This window comes from Dendropsophus ebraccatus, chromosome 3 (genome assembly GCF_027789765.1).
Source record: "Dendropsophus ebraccatus isolate aDenEbr1 chromosome 3, aDenEbr1.pat, whole genome shotgun sequence".
Classification (NCBI taxonomy): Eukaryota; Metazoa; Chordata; class Amphibia; order Anura; family Hylidae; genus Dendropsophus; species Dendropsophus ebraccatus.
Window position 1 is genome coordinate 29,835,451 of NC_091456.1, and position 20,666 is coordinate 29,856,116.

General features: G+C 38.4%; 1 long non-coding RNA gene across 1 annotated transcript in view; it reads left to right on the forward strand.

Annotated features, from left to right (window-relative positions):
- LOC138787002 (uncharacterized) overlaps nucleotides 1-18,457 on the forward strand; it is a 49,198-nt gene extending 30,741 nt beyond the window's left edge. Inside the window, exon 3 of the long non-coding RNA XR_011362276.1 lies at nucleotides 18,401-18,457. This is a non-coding gene — a long non-coding RNA (uncharacterized lncRNA). The remainder of the gene's footprint in view (nucleotides 1-18,400) is intronic.
- Nucleotides 18,458-20,666: the final 2,209 nt, after the last annotated feature.

Here is a 20,666-nt window from a genome sequence, read left to right on the forward strand (position 1 = left end):
AATTATTAATTTATTATTAATTTATTCCTGATCTCGCACGGTAAATGGCGCAACCGCAAAAAAATCCCGAGGTGCAAAATTGTGCATTTTTGGTCGCATCTAATCCAGAAAAATTGGCGATCAAAAAGTTGCATATGCGCAATCAAGGTACCGATAGAAAGAACACATCAAGGCGCAAAAAAGACAGCCCCATAGACCAAAAGATAAAAGCACTATAGGCCTGGAAATAGAGCGATTTTAAGGAACATATATTTGTTAACAATGGTTTGAAATTGTTTTCAAGCCATCAGATAAAAGAAAAGTTATACATGTAAAAAAATAAATAAATAGAATGCATTTTTATTTTATTTATTTTTTTCAATTTCACCACACATTTATTTTTTTTCTGGTTTCACAGTGTATTTTATAAAACAAAATTCAGCCTGTCATTGCAAAGTACAATTAGTGGCACAAAAAATAAGGGCTCATGTGGGTTTCTAGTTGAAAAAAATGCAACTTTTATGGCCTTTTAAGCACAAGGAAAATAAACTGAAGTGCAAAAATCTAAATTGGCTCTGTCTTTAAGGGGTTAAAACTTGCAGCCGTGTGACAAATTGGTGTGGCCTAGAGTGTCTTTGCCCTAGTTCTGCATCGCTTCTGTCTCTCCTCCCCGCACTCCTCACCATTAGGAACATCCCAGACAGGATTTCTCCTTATCACCACTTGTCTAAACATTGCACATGTGCCTTAACAATCCAGCACATGTGCAGTGTTCAGCCAAGTGATGATTAGAAGAAGTACTGCCTTGGGCATTCCTAATGATGAGAAGAGCGGGGAGGAGGGACTGAGAGAAATTGCAGGCCAAGGGCACAGAAACTTTAGGTCACACCAATTTGACATGGGACTGCAAATTTTAAAGTTGTCTTTTAGAACAATAACTGCATCACCTGCCGAATGGATCCCAGGACAGATCTTGGATTAAAAGCAGCTATCCGACAGTACAAGCATTTTTTTTTTATTTTTTTTATTTTTTTGAGGGGGGGGGGTACAGAGTTATTTTAAGAAAACTGATTTCTAAACTGATGCATTATATATAATATTATATATTTACTAAACCCCATGTGCCCACATTGTTTTGATAACCCCTTGTTCTTCGCTACAATTCACTAAGATAGGCCAAGCACCCTCAGTTCAACTAAAACCTCCAGAGAGTACTGGCAGTTAGTCTTCACTGAGCCTGTAAGCAGGCAGCATTGTGGGAAAGTGTGTGTACAGTTACACGGCAACAGCAGGGTCACAGTTCAGACAGAAAACCAGGAAGTGATTACATGCATGTAGTAGAAAAAACAGTAAAGGAATGTAAGTTATTTTTTACTAAAAAGAGCACATTTGTACTTGTTCACATTTATGTATGTAGTACCCATCTGGTTTTACCAACTTGGCTTTCAGACACAACCCCTTTTAGGCTGGGTTCACACTACGTATATTTTAGTCAGTATTGTGGTCCTCATATTGCAACCACAACCAGGAGTGGATTAAAAACACAGAAAGGCTCTGTTCACACAATGGTAAAATTGAGTGGATGGCCGCCATATAACAGTAAATAACGGCCATTATTTCAATATAACAGCCGTTGTTTTAAAATAACAGCAAATATTTGCCATTAAATGGCGGCCATCCACTCAATTTCAACATTGTGTGAACAGACCCTTTCTGTGTTTTCAATCCACTCCTGGTTTTGGTTTCAATATGAGGACCACAATACTGACTGAAATATACGTAGTGTGAACCCAGCCTTAAGGTTAAAGTCATGAACCTAATATTTTATACACAGTAAAGTTAAACTGGCTCAGTTGCACCTAGCAACCAATCAGATATTAACTTTCATTTTCCAAAGAGTCTGTGAGGAATAAAAGGAGGGATCTGATTGGTTGCTAGGGGCAACTGAGCCAGTTACACTTTACACTTTACACCATGTTTGATAAATCTCCCCCAATGTGTTTTTAACTGGGAGTAGCTAGAAAGGGTTTTTTTCCAAATTATGGTTTGATGGGGACTTTCTTAAAGCTATAATGGTTCTGTACACCTTCCCCCTGTCCCACATATATGACTTCCGCATGTTCTCCAAGGTGTTCAGACTTACAAACTGAATAAGGCAGAGGTGCCCTCTGTTCCCATTGATTGTGCTCTAGTCATGGAGCCCTTTGCTCAAAGTATTTGAACTTAAATTGAACTGTTTACAGATTATGTAATTGTATGCCTTTTCCCCCAGAATTATCACTGGGAAGAGTAAGGGAGGTTTTCGGGAATTAGGATCTGTTAGAGGTCATCTAAACATGTTTTCTACTTGGGAATCACATTAACATACCCAATATCTAAATTAGAGCATACAAAGAGGTTCACCTTGTGTACTAAATTGGGGCAAGATACATCTATTTATTTATTTATTTATTTATTTGTTTTTTAAATACCGATATCTTGGGTGGAATTTATAGCAAATGGAGGCTATTACCAAAAAATACTTTATTTTAGTAACCTCTCTGTAACACTTCCCTTACAAAAGGAAGGTACCTTCAATATTAGATTTTTGGGGTTTATCTGGGAGGGGCATGGAGTCCCATAGAGAATACTTTGTTTTACGATTTCTAAAGACGTTTTGAGCTGTCCTAACTTTAAAAGTTATTACAGAGCAGCCATCTTGGGTGAAAGCTTTCATCATAAGCCAAATATGCATACTTTGTTATGGTTAACTAGACTGATAGGCTCGACAAAAAATCTTTTTGTCCTACTGTAAAAACATTCTCATCTATACCCTCTGCTAGGGGCATATCTATTTTAGATATGAATCATGAATAGTAAAACATTTAACTTGAAGGAGATATATCTTAAGGGCCTTCATTAATAGTGCAGGTCTGTAACATAGGATATTAGAAAATAGTGTATAGTCCTCAAGACCAAGATCAGCCCTGTTTCATACAGTAAATAAATTTAATGTAGTTCGATGATAAACATGATTAAGTGATATAAAAAGAGTAGAATCAACAAATAAAATACACGATCAATGTCATAAAAATGGTCAATGTTATATAAATGCGGGGATGCAAGATACATAATCCATATAACCTTTGCAAGTCTATTGTAGGTAATCTGCGACATAATTGATCCGTTATAATTAACACTAACTGTAACTATATTGTTTATACAATCCAGTATATTCACTCATTAATCTCTTTTGGTACCCCATTCACATTATGCGGTTATAATGCGCTTTTTTGAAGCTTTTTGGTGTCATATTGTTCTTCTACAGCATATTTATTTCTGGTTTAGAAGCATGTATTATGAATCGATCTCTATCCTTTGATTTTGATTTTCTTTTCTTTTCTTTTATATCCTTTTATCTCTTCATATTTTAAATGAATAATGTCCATACCTATGTCCTGAAACGTTTGAATGGAGCAAACATTAAACCATGACCTGGACTATCCCGGTCCGGTCCATATTTTCCCTCATACACAGGACCAATAAGAGGACTAGCTATAAATACCCTCCATAGAAGAGGACAACACTGAACATTACCATTGCCACTGATGAAGGGGTTAATTTTTAAAGAACCTTGAAACGCGTTTGGCACACATTATTGTGGACTAATACCATATAGGATTAGCCACTTGAGACTGAGACTGCTATTCTTTATACTTTTATATTTCTTTCATTCTCCTTTTTTTTTTCATTTTTTGATTTTTTTTATATATTTTTTATTTTTTATTTCTTATTTATTGTGCAATATCGTCCTTCTTTTTTTGGGGGCCCCCCTAAGTACATTGCAAAACTACCATCAATATCTCCGATATTCTCAGCCACTATACACTATCTGCATCCCTATCTCCATCACCTTGGACGGAGAGGCTTCTAATGAGAGCGAGGCTGTGATACTGCGCGCGAATCTAACTGCCAGAGACACGAGGACGCGCTGCAGGACTGCTCTAACCTGAAGCCGTGATTACCGACAGGCTCCTGCACAAGGGAGACCAGCAAAGGAAGCGCTCCACTGCCAGCCGCTCCTGGACGGGTGAGAGGCGTTACAAACGCCGCTACATTGTAGCATGTATATCATCTGTTTATGAACTTCATCCACGAACTGATGTGAAGTTGTAACATATATGTAACATAGAATCAGTTACAATAACACTATAAGCCTAACAAAGCGGATTGCATACCCGGAATGTGGTAGGACTACAAGTCCCAGACCATCACTCAAATCCTCCACTTTTTATCTATCTATTTATCTGGTCTGAATGAACACAAACTACACAGTGGCTTATGAGAGATTAATTGAAGGGCCCATCACCTGACCACCAGCTAGCGGTACCGCAACATTAGAGACTTTATTGTGTTTTATCTCCTCCTTTTTTGTCTCTTTTTGTTTTCTTCCTTTTTTCTTTTCTTGCATCCCCGCATTTATATAACATTGACCATTTTTATGACATTGATCGTGTATTTTATTTGTTGATTCTACTCTTTTTATATCACTTAATCATGTTTATCATCGAACTACATTAAATTTATTTACTGTATGAAACAGGGCTGATCTTGGTCTTGAGGACTATACACTATTTTCTAATATCCTATTTTCGTACCTGCCCTCTTTCTAGGTTAGGGCATCTATAGTTTAACCTCAGCCAGCACCAGTTCTCCGAGTGTGAGCTGCACCTGTATACTTCTTCTTTTTTGAGGTCTGTAACATAACTACCAAAAATAGTCAAAAATACAGTTGTCAAAAACATTGCCTACCCTATATGAATGATATTTTCATGTGTCTTTCAAAAACCTATTACATTTTCACATTCAAATTTTTGTATATATAGTTTAAACATCCTTTTCGAGGGACAAAATATACATAAATTAGAAAAAAAAAAAAAAGAAGCAGGATAACCAGGCACCTTCCGGGGGCACCTAGTTAACTGCTTGAGTCGCCTATGGATTTCAACTGTGTTCATTACTCAAATTGAGCACTGGAACATTGAAAAATGAGTAACAAACACTTAAGCATTTTATTGGTAGCTTAACACTACTTGCTATCTAATTTATATATTAAACATATTATGTTTTGGGATTGGGAGAAGAACCTGAGGTTAACTCATGTAAACTTGATGAAAACATGCTAATTCCACAAGGATTTATTCATTCATGCATTTTTATTGTGTTACAGCCTCACATATTTGCCATCCAGCTACCCTTCATTGCGTTACTGCAATGACATTCCAACTTTTGTAAACATACCCTGAAGATTTTGTTCTTAGTGAGGTTTTAAATTAAAATCCATTGGTAGTGGTAATTACACTGAATGCTATGAGACTATGCTCACATGTTGTTGGTGTGTTGTAGTAACACTGCTGCTATACCCCTATTTACCGACATTGCAACAGAAAATAAAGGCAATAGCACACCATTAGAGATGAGCGAACTTTTCACAAATTCATTACTGCAGGTTCACTGAACTCTGAAGCATAGTTCTGGCTCGTCTGAACCGAACCTTAAAGAAATCACACTAAAAGAGCTATATGATTGTGGGCAATTATGGTGCGTTTACACAGAGAGATTTATCTGACAGATCTTTGAAGCCAAAACCAGGAACAGACTTTAAAGGGAACCTGTCACCCCCCGTACCGGGGTGACAGGCTCCCGACCCCCCGTTAGAGACCCCTATACTTACCTCATCCCGCCGGGTCCCGCTTTTGGATTCGGTCGGGTCCCGGAGATCTCAGCCGCTGCAGCCCGGCGCGCGCGCTGAGAGATGAGTCCAACACCCATAGAGAATGACAGGAGAGTCCAGCGCTCCGTCATTCTCTATGAGCGTTGGACTCATCTGTCAGCGCGCGCGCCGGGCTGCAGCGGCTGAGATCTCCGGGACCCGACCGAATCCAGAAGCGGGACCCGGCGGGATGAGGTAAGTATAGGGGTCTCTAACGGGGGGTCGGGAGCCTGTCACCCCGGCACGGGGGGTGACAGGTTCCCTTTAAACAGGGATCAGGTCAGACTGGGATAGACTGGGATCTATAAATAAGAAGTAAAAGAAAAGTATAGGTCCTCAAGACAAGTCAGAGAATATTTGAAAATAATGTCGTGTGATGATTGAAATAGTAATTGATAAACAATAGACGGTCCGAGAGAAGAATAAACTAAATAACACTTTACTTGATAAGTAAAAATAATGAGTTAAAAATTATGGTACCATAACCAATCAGTATAGAAAGTGAAACAATCAAATATAAAATCATATATAAAGACATGTATAAAAAACCATTTGACCCTAATATAGCAAATATATGCAAATCCAAGCAAGAAATAAGCACTGATGTGCAGTAATATACAATAATAAAAACAATAATTAAATGATTATTGAATCATGATGAGCACTAATGGGCAAACGGGCAATATGCAAAGTTTGAGTGAGTCCTGGATATGTGGCTCATCCGTAAAGTTCATCAATATGTAAAGATGGGGTGAATTATCGGACTGTATACACTGCAGTTGCTTATATGGATGGTGGTATAAAAGCAGCCGCGGTGTATATGTTCAATCAGCAGAGTTCATCCATAGAAATCTATTAGGGATCGATGGTCCGTGCTGATGTGCCTTAGCTGGCAATATGTATAGTTCTTTGCGGTGAGTGTGCAAGATCGGGTTTTAGCGATTTAGCTATCACGCTTGTAGAGTTAGCGTACCTGCACGTGGTGATGTGGTAAAAGATTGTATGGTGTGTGTAACACCTCTCACCCGTCTTGCGAGCTGGGGATTCTCGGAGCGGTGGTCCCTTGTGCGGTATGACGCTGGAAGCGTGTGCCGCGCTCAGCCGTGGTTCAAATACAGATCGGAGCTCCGGTCATGCGCAATGATTGATGTTGCCCGCGGGACCTCGTGGTGAGAATTGGCGCCAAATCCGAGTTTGAATGGCTTGTAGTATGGTAAGCCAGTTAAAGAGTATTTAAAAATGTTAGCATGCTAAATATGGATAGATCAGAATAATCTATATAGCTGGACGCGTTTCGATACTTTCTTAGTATCTTTCTCAACAGCAAAAGTGGTAATGGTGTGGTCCCAGTTTTGGTGGATATATATACAAGGTGCACTGCTGATGATTGATTAAGTTCAATTGTTCCCTAATGGTTATCCGAGTCAGGTGTTAATTGCATTGCCTCTTACTTAGGAAGCAGGACATTTGTCAACTGTTGGGTTTTTTTTTTTTTATTGCATCATAGGTATAAATTGAGCCTGAGTATTTTTAAATACTCTTTAACTGGCTTACCATACTACAAGCCATTCAAACTCGGATTTGGCGCCAATTCTCACCACGAGGTCCCGCGGGCAACATCAATCATTGCGCATGAACGGAGCTCCGATCTGTATTTGAACCACGGCTGAGCGCGGCACACGCTTCCAGCGTCATACCGCACAAGTGACCACCGCTCCGAGAATCCCCAGCTCGCAAGACGGGTGAGAGGTGTTACACACACCATACAATCTTTTACCACATCACCACGTGCAGGTACGCTAACTCTACAAGCGTGATAGCTAAATCGCTAAAACCCGATCTTGCACACTCACCGCAAAGAACTATACATATTGCCAGCTAAGGCACATCAGCACGGACCATCGATCCCTAATAGATTTCTATGGATGAACTCTGCTGATTGAACATATACACCGCGGCTGCTTTTATACCACCATCCATATAAGCAACTGCAGTGTATACAGTCCGATAATTCACCCCATCTTTACATATTGATGAACTTTACGGATGAGCCACATATCCAGGACTCACTCAAACTTTGCATATTGCCCGTTTGCCCATTAGTGCTCATCATGATTCAATAATCATTTAATTATTGTTTTTATTATTGTATATTACTGCACATCAGTGCTTATTTCTTGCTTGGATTTGCATATATTTGCTATATTAGGGTCAAATGTTTTTTTATACATGTCTTTATATATGATTTTATATTTGATTGTTTCACTTTCTATACTGATTGGTTATGGTACCATAATTTTTAACTCATTATTTTTACTTATCAAGTAAAGTGTTATTTAGTTTATTCTTCTCTCGGACCGTCTATTGTTTATCAATTACTATTTCAATCATCACACGACATTATTTTCAAATATTCTCTGACTTGTCTTGAGGACCTATACTTTTCTTTTACTTCTTATTTATACTCCAGTCTGTAGGGTACAGACACTCCATAGGTTAACCTCGCCAAGTCACTAGCAGTTGAACTCACACTTACCTAATCCTCTATAGACTGGGATCTATCCTCTTTTCAAATCCATTCCTGGCATTGGTTTCCAAAATCTGTCAGAGAAATCTTTCTGTGTAAACGCACCCTTAGATGTTTTAATCACGTTCACTCATCAATAATTACCTGTCCATACTCCCTCACTATTATTTTCTCGTCTCCAGTGTTACCTGCAGCTGCCTTCAACCCCCTCACTGATTGAGACGAGACAGGGTCACTGCAGAGATGAGAGTTACAGCTCACTTTGCCAATCACTGGCCACAGCACTGTTGGTCAGTCAGTGATTGGCTAAGCAGGCTGTAGGCGCTTAAGACCCATAGGAGGACATCAAGGCAGTGTGGACAATTAAGGATTTAAAAAAAAAAAAAATCTGTATTAAATTGTGCTTCCGCCATCTTTAAGAACTCATTGTCAACTTCGGTTCACTCATCTCTACACAACATACTGGGACAGGTGTGAGCATAGTTACATAGATACATCTGTGAAAAGTGGAATCTCAAAATAGAATTCTAAAATCTTTGGGCTATGTTCCCACATCGTTTTTTTTTTTACATACATACATTTATTGTGTGTGTATGTGTATTTGCATGGTTGTGTGTGCGCGCGTGTGGGTATACTTGCACAGTAGTTGGTGCTGCCTTAAACTATAAATAAGCTCTACGGATTTCACAGACGCATTGGTCTGTTTGAGGAAGGAAATTGAGCAGCATATGTCTGAATGGTTAATTGACTTAATTGCTGTTAGTAAGGCTATTAGCACACTTGATCCACCCCAATGACCACAATACTTTATTAATGGTGTTCATTTTATTTGGATGCCAAGCTCCAGTTACCATTACAGGGACATTTCCAATTGCTGATTAGCTCATAAATATATAATGATAGTTATGGGCTAAATAAAGCCAAGAAGCATTAATAATGAACTGCATTTCACTAACTACTTTTAAAGAGATGATGGAAAGTTTCTTTAAAAGGGGTCTGCTATTCTTGAAATGCAAATCATCTTTCACCCGTTTATTTTTTAATGATGTCTCATACACTTTCTTTTTTCCAGTACAGAGTTAAAAAGCAACCTACTGCGCGATGATCTCAAGAGCAATCTTATCTTAGATGTCACAATTGTTTCCTATGCGTTTTATTCCTCTTAAATTCCTTGTGTGCTTATACAGTGGTTCTAAATCAATGCTTTTCTCATAATAGACTGGCTGATTCCAATGCCCTTCAATGCAGCACAGCTCACTTTTACAGCTGAAGTTTGGTATTTTCATGACTTTCATTTTCGGTCTATAAAAAAATATATTTATCATATAGGAATTTTATTATTACAGGTATGGTACATTAAATGACTGTAAGAAGCAATTAGGATAAGAAAGAAAAGTCTTCAAGCTTTTAACTTTGTAGTTTTCATCCACAAAGGCCACAAGAAGTTGTTGTTGAAGACTTGTCTGTGGACTTGGTCTAGTATTGCAATGGAAGAATGAATTGTTATAGGGGTTTCCAGTGAAAATCTTTTTCTTTCAAATCAACTGGTTTCAAAAAGTTATATAGATTTGTAACTTGCTTCTATTAAAAAATCTCAAGTCGGCTGCTGTATGTCCCGCAGGAAATAATGTTTTATTTTTAGTCTGACACAGTGCTCTCTGCTGCCATCTCTGGCCGAGACAGGAACTGTCCAGAGCAAGAGAAATTTTTTATTAGAATTCCCATAGAAAGCCTCTCCTTCTCTGGAGAGTTCCTGCCAGAGATGGCAGCAGAGAGCACTGTGTCAGACTGAAAATAAATATAGAAGCCCTTTAAATCAGACATATTCAATGGTAACTTGCTACTGTTTTTAATAAAAGAATCAGGTAGTGAATCAAGAGAGTTTCTGCAGTCCTTATGTAACCCTGACAGGTAACAATTTTAGAATATCAAATAAAGAAAACACTAAGAGACTTAGTTCTGAGGGTTATCCAGGAGGAGAAAGATAAAATTTACCTTGCTCCCAGAACTTCACTTCCACCTTGGCAGGATCACATGTAATTTCACCTCAATCACAATGATCACCTCAATGTATTTTACCTCTGTCTAGAAAGCTATACTTTTGAGATGGGATCGGAAGTGGAGCGCTGCGACCAAAGAACAAAAAAAAAACACTTTTCTTTAACATATCACGAAGGACTTAAAGGTCTAAATCTGTAGAATCTGGAAGAATGAGGGGAAAGGATGGACATATTAAACATCTTTAAATATGTTAAAAGACTAAATTAGGTGTGTGCAGCAGCATGGTGAAAAAATCCCCAGACACTAAGGAATACATGTTCCCATTATTATGTGTCTGGAGTGCTAACAACTAAACAGTTTGCAATAATCATAAACCATGCCCACTTCAGCTGAGAAAAAAAAATGTATAGAAAAACTCTAGGAACAAGGTACAAACAGGAAGGAAAAATGCATATGCTTGATAAATCTGCCAGCACAAGAAGATGGAACCAAAAAGCAGCAAAACACAAAAAAATGTAACAAGAATGTTCATAAATAGGCACTATTGTTTCAACAAACTGCATATATCAACAGTACAATGGAATACTACAAACCTCGTAACTTTGTACTATATTTCATCAGTAAAAAATACCTCCTTCTCCTGTTATCAAGCATCTTCCCCCTTAACCCCTCCCTGCTAATCTGCCTACCATGTTGCTTTAACCTCTGTGAAACACCTAAAGGGTTAACAGAGCTGACAGGCACATGGTGTAGCTGCATAATAGACATCTGTTTATCAGGTGGTGTATGTTTGGATCTCTGCTTGCTGACTGTGAAGGAAAACATTCTAGTTTCATCTAGATTCTAATAATATCCATAACACTTGCAATACATATGCCTGCATTCACTGACGAAAAGCAGACATAGAACTATAACTTTTAATATTACAGAAACCAAGGCTCAGGGACACATGCAAGTCTATGGAAGCAGCACAGGTGCATGGAGATGATGCAGATGATGTCTACAAGTCAAGAGACAGCTAACTCAGCCCCCAGAAAGATCACATGTCCTGTGACCACAAAGGGGGGGGGGGGGAGGGAGCTAAGCGTTGCCAAAGTAGACATAGAGAAAATATTTTAGACATCCAGAGCGGATAAGTATGAGGGGAAAAAAACAGGGAAAGGGTGCAAGATAGGTTATACATTAGAGATGAGCGAATCTCGAGCATGCATGAGTGCATCCGAACGCGATCGTTCGGCATTTGATTAGCGGCGGCTGCTGAAGTTGGATAAAGCTCTAAGGTTGTCTGGAAAACATGGATACAGCCAAAGACTATATCCATGTTTTCTACATAGCCTTAGGGCTTTATCCAAGTTCAGCAGCCACCGCTAATCAAATGCCGAACTATCGGGTTCGGATGGACTCCATCATGCTCGAGGTTCGCTCATCTCTATTATACATGTATATTAGACATAGGGTGATATTGGAAAGGGGGATTGTTTATAATATTGTTTTTGTTACCTGGATAACTCCTTTAAGAATGCAACGTTAATAGCTGACAGGTTGCAGCCATGAACAGTTTTCTTTACCTTGAAGAACCAGGAACCCTCTGATGCAATAAAAAATAAAGAAACACGGTATGAATACAAGACACTTGGGTGTAATGGCATATTATGAACATTTCACATTTTTAATTACACTAAAGCTATTCCATTATATAAACAATTGATCTAACATATATACTGTAGCTCATTGTATGCTTTGGTAAGTGAAATAATTTGTGACTTGCTCTTCTGCTCTAGTATTTGAAATTATAAAGTTAATAATTTAGCTTTTTTGTCATAGTCATTCATGTATATTTAGTTGTTTTTTTTTTCTTTATACTCAGCACAACTAGAATCTGTTTGGGAGGTAATAAAATCAAGCCTTATTGACTATGTCCATATTGATTTTCTCCAGCACATTCGATAAATTCAAGATTAAAAAAATGTTAATGCCGTTTAATTATCCAAATAACTATTCATTATTAAGAATGATGAATAGATTCACCACCCACCTTTACAATAAATTGCAAAGAGTCTTCATCAACATATCGAATCCTCAGGGCCAATTGTTGCCTCCCAAATTTTTATGAAGAGTTCAATTTATACGCTTTTTTGCACAGCAAATAAATTTGCATAGTGAGTGGAAGAGCACTTTATGCTTATTCTGGTGCTGAAGTGGCATATATAATTACTATATAAAAGCTTTGCATCTTTGTAATTATATGTTGCTGCCACCTCCAGGTTTTTATGTTAAATGAATAACAGTTTCCAATTGTTTTTGATATGTGGGCTTAAACGGGTATAAATGCTGTATGTACTGTCCTTTGTTACAATTTAATTCTTTAGTTCATGGTTCTAACTATACATTTAATTTATTTGGATCATACTGTGCCTCACGGTTATGTTCCACATGTTCTTTTGGGAGCATATGCAGTAGACCTCATAGAGGGAGATCCCCTCTTAGAATGCCCCTTTCTATAAGTCAAAGGAAAGGGCCACTAGTTGTTAGAAGCTCCCACTCAGGTAGATCATGCTTGGTCATGTAATATAAGGTTTTGTATTTACTGTATTTCAATAATATAATATAATATAATATAATATAGTCTCTCTTCAGCAATTAATTGTTACTTAGTAGAGACGAATGAATAGTGAAATAATCGATAATTTGAAATTTGATTTGAATAGCTCCCGATATTCGGATATTTGAACGAATATTGAATCCCATTATGGTATAGGGAGAAAAAAACTTGGGAACTGTAAATCAATATTAGACCACTAGGAGGTCACCAAGGGCACAATGAAACCTCAGGAAATGATGGCAACACCTCTGGAATGCATATGGGACTGCAGGGGAAGCATGCCTGGATGCACCTAACACTAGTGATGAGCGAACATCCCAATTTGCGGTTCAGATCCCGAACACGAACAACAACAAAAAATGTTCGTGATCAGTTTTTGTCAAACATTCATGAAGTTCCAAGCGTAAAGTAGAAGCGGACATTTCGGTCTAGCGGTACGCACTTGGATACTTATCAGGTGCTGTATAAAATGCATAATAATGAAAATTAACGATAACTACAAATCAGTTGTAGCAAGATTACAGGTATTATCCCACAACCACAGTATACAGCATATCAGTAGATGTCTGAACACACTGCCTGTCTCACAACAGCTTGTAAATCTCTGTTTTTTTTCTTAAAATACTTTTAGCCCTAACAAGGGCTTTTGGGGAGCACTTCCTACCTAATTTAACCTAAAAGTGTTCTCTCCCTGGTATACAGTCTGTCCCTCTCTAGCTCCAACCAGCAAGTGACACAAATTTGAAATCCCCTATTTATATATTTCGGAGTAGACATAGTTTAGCCAGCCAATCACAGTTAGATTCCTAGTATTCCTAGTGCCTGTCCCTCCCCCCTGCATGTTTATTTGCTGGAAAAACACACCAAAACTTGTACTGCGTTGTCGTTCGAATATTCAAATGCAATCGATTAGTGTACTGTCGAATACTATTCGATCATCACTATTACTTGAAGAATATACTTTCAACTGTTTGCCTGCATTTATGCTGCCTTTTAGGTATTAACTAGAGATGAAGGAATCTCTGATCATCACCCCTGTTGCTATATCTGATTGGTGCCCCTGTCCCCTTTTACTGTACCTGATTGTCGTAGGGTCCCATGTTTTTGTCTGACTGTCACCCCTGTCCTTCATTACTGTACCTATCATTACTCCTGTTATTGCACCTGATCATAGTATCTGTCCTCTTGTGTTGCGCCTGATGCTTACTCCTAGCAGTGTCTTCCCTGTTATGGCTATGTTCACACAACGTCTTTTTGGCTCCGTTTAAAATGAGGTCTTTTATTTAGCTGCCTGGCCTCCCCTTAGTGCAATGACGGCTATTGGTACATTATTCAAGTTTGGGTTTACTAATTGCCCTTTGGGTATGGGTTAATTGAAAAGTCCATTGAATTTAATAGTAAAAAAGGAGAAAGAACAGTGACAAAAGAAAACTGTGTTGGAACAACCAATAAAAAATGTCTGCTGTTTGCAAAAGACGTCCGAAAATAATGAACATGAACATTATTTTGACGTCCGCAACGATAACGTTCGTCATTCAATACATTGTGTGCATTGGGTGTCTATCTTTCCATTGACTTCAATGCATTGCAATGGCAGTCAGTTAAATCGCAGCAAAAACGAACGTTATTATAAATTGCACAAGCGTCCGCTTTTTTTTTTTATGTGAGAACAAGGCCTTCATCTGGTGTATTTCTATTATAAATCTAACATTTCTATTTGCATTTTTTTGTAGGTGAGTTAATAACTACCTACAAAAAGGTGCCACCCTGGTATATCCCTATCTGTGTCCCAATACTCGCAACCTAGGTATTGCTGATGACTACCATTGGTTGCATATTGTACTGTATAGAGATGACATCTTAAGCATGGTTAAGTTCCTTCAAACCCAAATGTTCTCTTTTAATTACCTGTGGCTGAAGAAGTTTGATGCATTCCTTGGAAGTCTTAGAAACATGGATACAACCTATGGCATTGGGCAGTATCCATGTTTTTCAGGCAGCCTTAGGAGTGCATACAACTTCCAACTTATTTCTCATAATGTACCACACACCCACAAGTGATGACATGAGCAATAGAGATGGAAGAATTAATCTGGGATCAATTGGATTTTTTCTAAAACTGTCAAATTGTTAGAATATATACACTGAGCTGCCTGGAGGTAAGCAGTCATGTTATATGGATCTTGACTTGCACTAACTACTAGAGATGAGCAAAGCAGCCAAAAAGTTGTTTCTTGAGCATCGCAAATCTTGGGTCAAATTTGTTATTAGCTGATCGAATCTTAACAAATTTAAATAAAACTGCTAAACTACATTAGCTACATAACTGGGACTATTATAAAAAAGGAAGAATTTGTTAACGCATGAAGTTGTAATAGTGTAAAAAAAAATGGAAAATGACAATTAAAAAAAAAAAAGTCAGTCATCCAATTTTAATGAAACCCAAGTTGTATAACACAGTAGGCGTGGAGTGCGAGCACTGATTATGTAAGGCTTTATTCACTTATTCCACTAAATTAGTATAACTCAATGGGAGTTTACAGTGCCCAGTGAGGGAATAATATGCACTGTGTCTTCACTGGTCCCAGTTCATTTCTATAAGCACCCAGTTCCTTACTAAATTTAACACTTGGTTGGAAGCTACAACAACCACAATTAGCCCTCCTATCTCCTCCTCTCTGTCCCTATATCACTCTGTCTCTCCCTGCTCTGCTCTTACTGTCTGCTGCCATCCTGCTCTCTCCTCCACACACGGCTGACTGGCCACCTCCGGAAATGAACCACATTATATAAAGGGGAAGGTTCTGACATCACAGTGACGCTGTTGGCCGCTTTATAGTAAAATAGTTGAGTATACAGTATTAGGCTATGTTCACACTGCCTATGTTTCCGGCCGTAGTGCGAACCGCGAATATACGCACGAAGTTTTGAGGTTGATGCGTTCGCTTGAAAGTATACGATATACGCCCGCACAATGCACACTACGTATGAGCTTACGGCCGGATCGTATACAGCGCCATGAAAAATGAACAAGACCATTGTTTGAGGACGGTAATGTTGAAACTCACGGCCGTGGATTACCATGCGGTCCCGTACGAAGTACTTATTTCAGCCAAATTGAACTTGATATTTTGATCCAAAAGGTTCTGTGAGTTTTATTGGGCTGGGCGAAGATTTCCAAGTAAATGACCTGTTTCAGATCGCTTCGAAACAAGCTAGGGAAGCATAACTGTACTACGGGCGTATGTTCGCGGTTCGTACGCATCCGGCCACATGTCGATTTTTCCCACGCCCGTAGTTTCAGCCGCACATGTACGGCGGCGTATGAAATGCGTCCGGACTCATACGCAGTGTGAACATAGCCTTAGTAGCTGTACTCACTGTATATACTGACAGCAGCTCCCTGTGTACCTCATAGAGCTAAAATCAGACTCTCCTCCTCCATGCTGTGCTGCCCTGCTCTGTGGTGTTCCTGTCCATAAAATAGCCGACATGGAGGACCATGTGACTGTGCCCCGCCCCCCAGTGTCCACCACTGAGCCTGTATATGTCTATAGAGGACAAAGGGGGAGGGACATGATCACATGCTCCTCCATGTCGGCCATTTTATAGACAGAAACAAAACAGAGCTGGGCATCACAACCTGGAGGAGGGGAGTCTGATTTTAGCTCTATGAGGTGGAGCGAGTCCAGCTACTAATACTGTACATTGACCTATTTTACTATAAAGTGGCTAAACCCCTTTAATACATTTGCGGGTATTAGCTTTGCAGAACAAAGAAAATTGATGGGCTGATCCGCAGTGAATTTTGATTCGCCAGATTCGCTTCGCTCATCTCTACTCTCTCCATTCACTGGACAGACACTTTGTACCTGAACCAGTGAATTTGTCAGAAGACTCTGCACCTATACACACTTTGCATGGGCAATTGAAGGGAAATAGGTGCCCTACTGAATCCAAATCAGAATCTGAAATGCAAAGTCCGACCTAAAATGAATCTTAGAAGATGTACTTATCTTTACTTGTATTCTTATACATACAAAGCTGTAAGTCAAGTCTAGTATCAAGGAAACATGATATATTTATATTTGAATATTTACAGTCTGTTACCTCTGTAACAGTTGCACCCATAGGCTATGTTCACACGTCTTTTGAGCTCCGTTTAAAACGACGTCCGTTATTTTGAGGCTAAAATATCATCATTTAGCTGTCTGGCCTCCCCTTAGTGCAATGTCTGGTGTTTGCACATTATTTTAGTTTGGGATTACTAATTGCCCTTTGGATGCGGCTTAATTGAAAAGTCCATTGAATTTAATAGTAAAAACGGAGAAAGAACGGTGACAAAAGAAAAATTGTGTATGAACTACTTATAAAAAACTTCCGCTGTTTGCAAAAGACGTCCAGAAATAATGATCATGTTCATTATTTTGACGTCCGTTTCATTGGATGTCCGTCTTCTCATTAACTTCAATGCATTACCATTGCAGTAAGTTAAATCGCGGCAAAAATTTACAATTTTTTTAAATACGAAAATCAAACGCCTTTTCAATATTTTTGACGTTGTGTGAACATAGCCATACAAGGAAAGACTTAAGGGAGATTTATTATACTGGTGTAAAGTAGAATTGTTAGTTGCCCCTAGCAACCAATTAGATTCCACTTTTCATTCCACACAGACTCTTTGAAAATTGAAAGGTGGAATCTGATTGGTTGCTAGGGGCAACTGAGCCAATTCTACTTTACACCAGTTTGATAAATCTCCCCCTTACGGTCTTATTAGACAAAGTGATTTTTTCGTTTTCTCTGATTTTACGATAAACTGTTGTAAATGAGAACTTTTGCAAACTACCTCAAATCATTCACCATAATATACGGAAGAATAGCATTTGTACACTCTAGTATACGAACGATCGTTATAACAAGTGGACAATGTGTACATACATTGAAAGATTTGCAAACAACGATTTTATGGTTAGCTGAAAAGATGCGAAATGCAAACAAATTTCCATTAGTTGTTTGATCGTTGCCAGGCTTACACACAGAAAGATTATCGCTTAAATTCGAACAATATAATAATTTTTTTGCACCATACTTTGCCCTAACTTCTTCTCAGTTACTACCACTCCATACATAGACAAGTTTTCTTTACAAGGAGAGTACAATTATGGTACCAGTGTGATCTGCAGCTATGGAGTCTTACTAGTTATACTACAAGATTGATCTGGGCCAAGAAGGGTAAGTATGTGCATGTCCAGCCTAATCATTAGGATACTAGGTAAAAATCTGACATCTGTATTTTATAGTGAAATTGGCCTGCAGAGCTGTTATTATACATGTTACCGTAATAATGTTAATTAAAATTGATTTTTGCGGCATCAGTCTTTGTGATATACATTTTCTTCAATCGTACTTAATCACTACACCTTATCGCTTTACTACAAGGGAAGATTTGCATGTCTTTTATGTTGTAAACCAATTAACTAAGATTGTATTAGTATTATTCTGATTCTGTTGGGCTTTTTTTATTGTAAAATTGTAGAGAAGCCAAAGAAAGCCTAGTAATTTGTGATGCCGGGATGCTAGGAAGAATGCTGTCTCAAATTCAGTCTGCTCATCTGTTGGGAATGACTGCAAGGTCTACACTTCACAAAGATACGCTTGAATGGGGAAAAGAGCACCACATGACTGACGGAACTGCCAAGGGAAATATAAGACAGAGTGGTCAGAGGTCAGTGCTTCATGTTCCAGAAATTTTGTTTGTTTGTATGCTTCACAGAAGAACAAAGAGTTTTTCCTGTGATTCTGAATAATAAATAAATCAAGCACATAAGTACAAAGTATTTAATATAAAGGTTTGAGGAACATCCCTTTCTTTAAAGCTATACAATTACATTGGAAAAGCATTGGTGCTTAATGGAATAATTTCTTTTGTCCAATCAAAACAATATTTAAGTAACACTTTCAGTGCTGAATTTAGAATGGATGGGGTTATACCTTTTAAAACAATTTACAATCTAATTAAACAATCCTAGAATATGTTATAACAACATACTAGCTTTCAAATAAACTTATAAGGAATATACTTTTATGTTTATCAATTATATTTAACCACGGATTATATTCTCAGGGAAAAATACACTACCCCCCATTAAGCAGTAGGAAGTGGAAGAAACTTTTCTTTGAGATTATAGTGTATAGTATAGTATAGTTAATTAGGCCACCAACAGTACAAAGTTATCTGTCAATAATTTGTCTGTTCTCCATCAATAATGAAAAGACTCTACTCATCCTGTTGTCATATATATAGTAAAGCTTACAAAAAAGCATACAATGTCAGTCTATTATATTTGTTCCAGGGGCTAGTGTAAAAACAATAATATTTCTATAGTTTTTCCATATCTAAAACACTGTTTAAAGCAGCTCTGTATCCATCAACCCACCCCACCAAACCGCGAGTACCATTGGTTTCATGAGAGTAAATCCTTACTGGTCATGTCTTTTAAAATGTGCCTTGTGCCTTGGATAGAGCAAATAAATAAATAAATAAATAATAATAATAATAATCTGTAGTAGGTAAATCAAACCTGTGTGGCCTCTAGTGTCTTAGCCCCAGGTGTGCAACGCCTCTCCTTTCTTCCTCCCCACCCTTTTCATCATAAGGAACACCCCCAGGCAGGATTTCTCCAATTCATCATTTGTCTAAACAGTACAGGTGCAGTTTAGACGAGCGATGAATAGAAATTTTGCCTGGTGGTGTTCCTTATGATGTGGAGGGTGGGGAGAAAGAGGGAGAGGTGTTGCAGACCTGGGGAAAGACACTATTGGCCACATCAGTTTGACTTGCCTACTACAGATTAAAAAGGTCATTTTTTTCTCTTACCAAGCCACCAGGCACATTTTAAAAGACACGACCAGTAAGTATTTACTCTCATGAAAACAATGGTACTAGTGCTTTGATGGCATGGGTTGGTGGATACAGGATCTCTCTAAAATAGATAAATTCAACAGGATGCAAATTGTGATGTAAATAGAGCCTAAGACTATGATTCTTCTCAAGCTATGTTGCAGAATTAGTAGGGGTAACAACCAAGCACTTTTGCCCCTCTTCTGTTTGTTTCCAACCCTCTCCTTATAGTTTGTAAGCTCTTGCTAGCACTCTCTGGCCGATGCTGTATTTTCCGGCCGCTGTCCACATCCTCCACCTGTCAATCATTTTAGAGGAGCACATTCTTCTTCCATCTCTGTCACATGATAAGATTGGCTAGTGGAGGGTGGAGCTTCATCATTTAGGTTTTCAATGGGCATTTATGGTGAACAATAGGTTAACAATACACATCTTGGTTGCATGTTGATAGAACACTGTGTAATTATTTTAATTTGTTCTTGCCTGGTCAAAAGTGATGAACCGTCCAATGGAGGCTCCAGAAAAAAACACTCAAAGCCTGTTATAAAAGACTACAGCTTAACCCCTTAAGGACAGAGCCTGAAATGGCCTTAAGGACCGGGCCAATTGTCCTTGCCTTCTAAGACCCATAACTCTTTCATTTTTCCACCTACAGGGCCATGTGAGGGCTTGTTTTATTCAGGAGCAGGTGTGCTTTGTAATGGCATCTTTCAATCTGCCAAAGGGTAGCTTAACACGTACCGTATCGCTGCGTTTTTTAACGCTGCCTTTTTATCGCTGCGTTTTTGGTGCGATTTTTACATGCAAGTTTTGATTTTCACATGAAAATCATGTGAAAATCAAAACGCACATGTAAAAAACGCAGAAATAAAAACACAGCGATAAAAACGCAGCGTTAAAA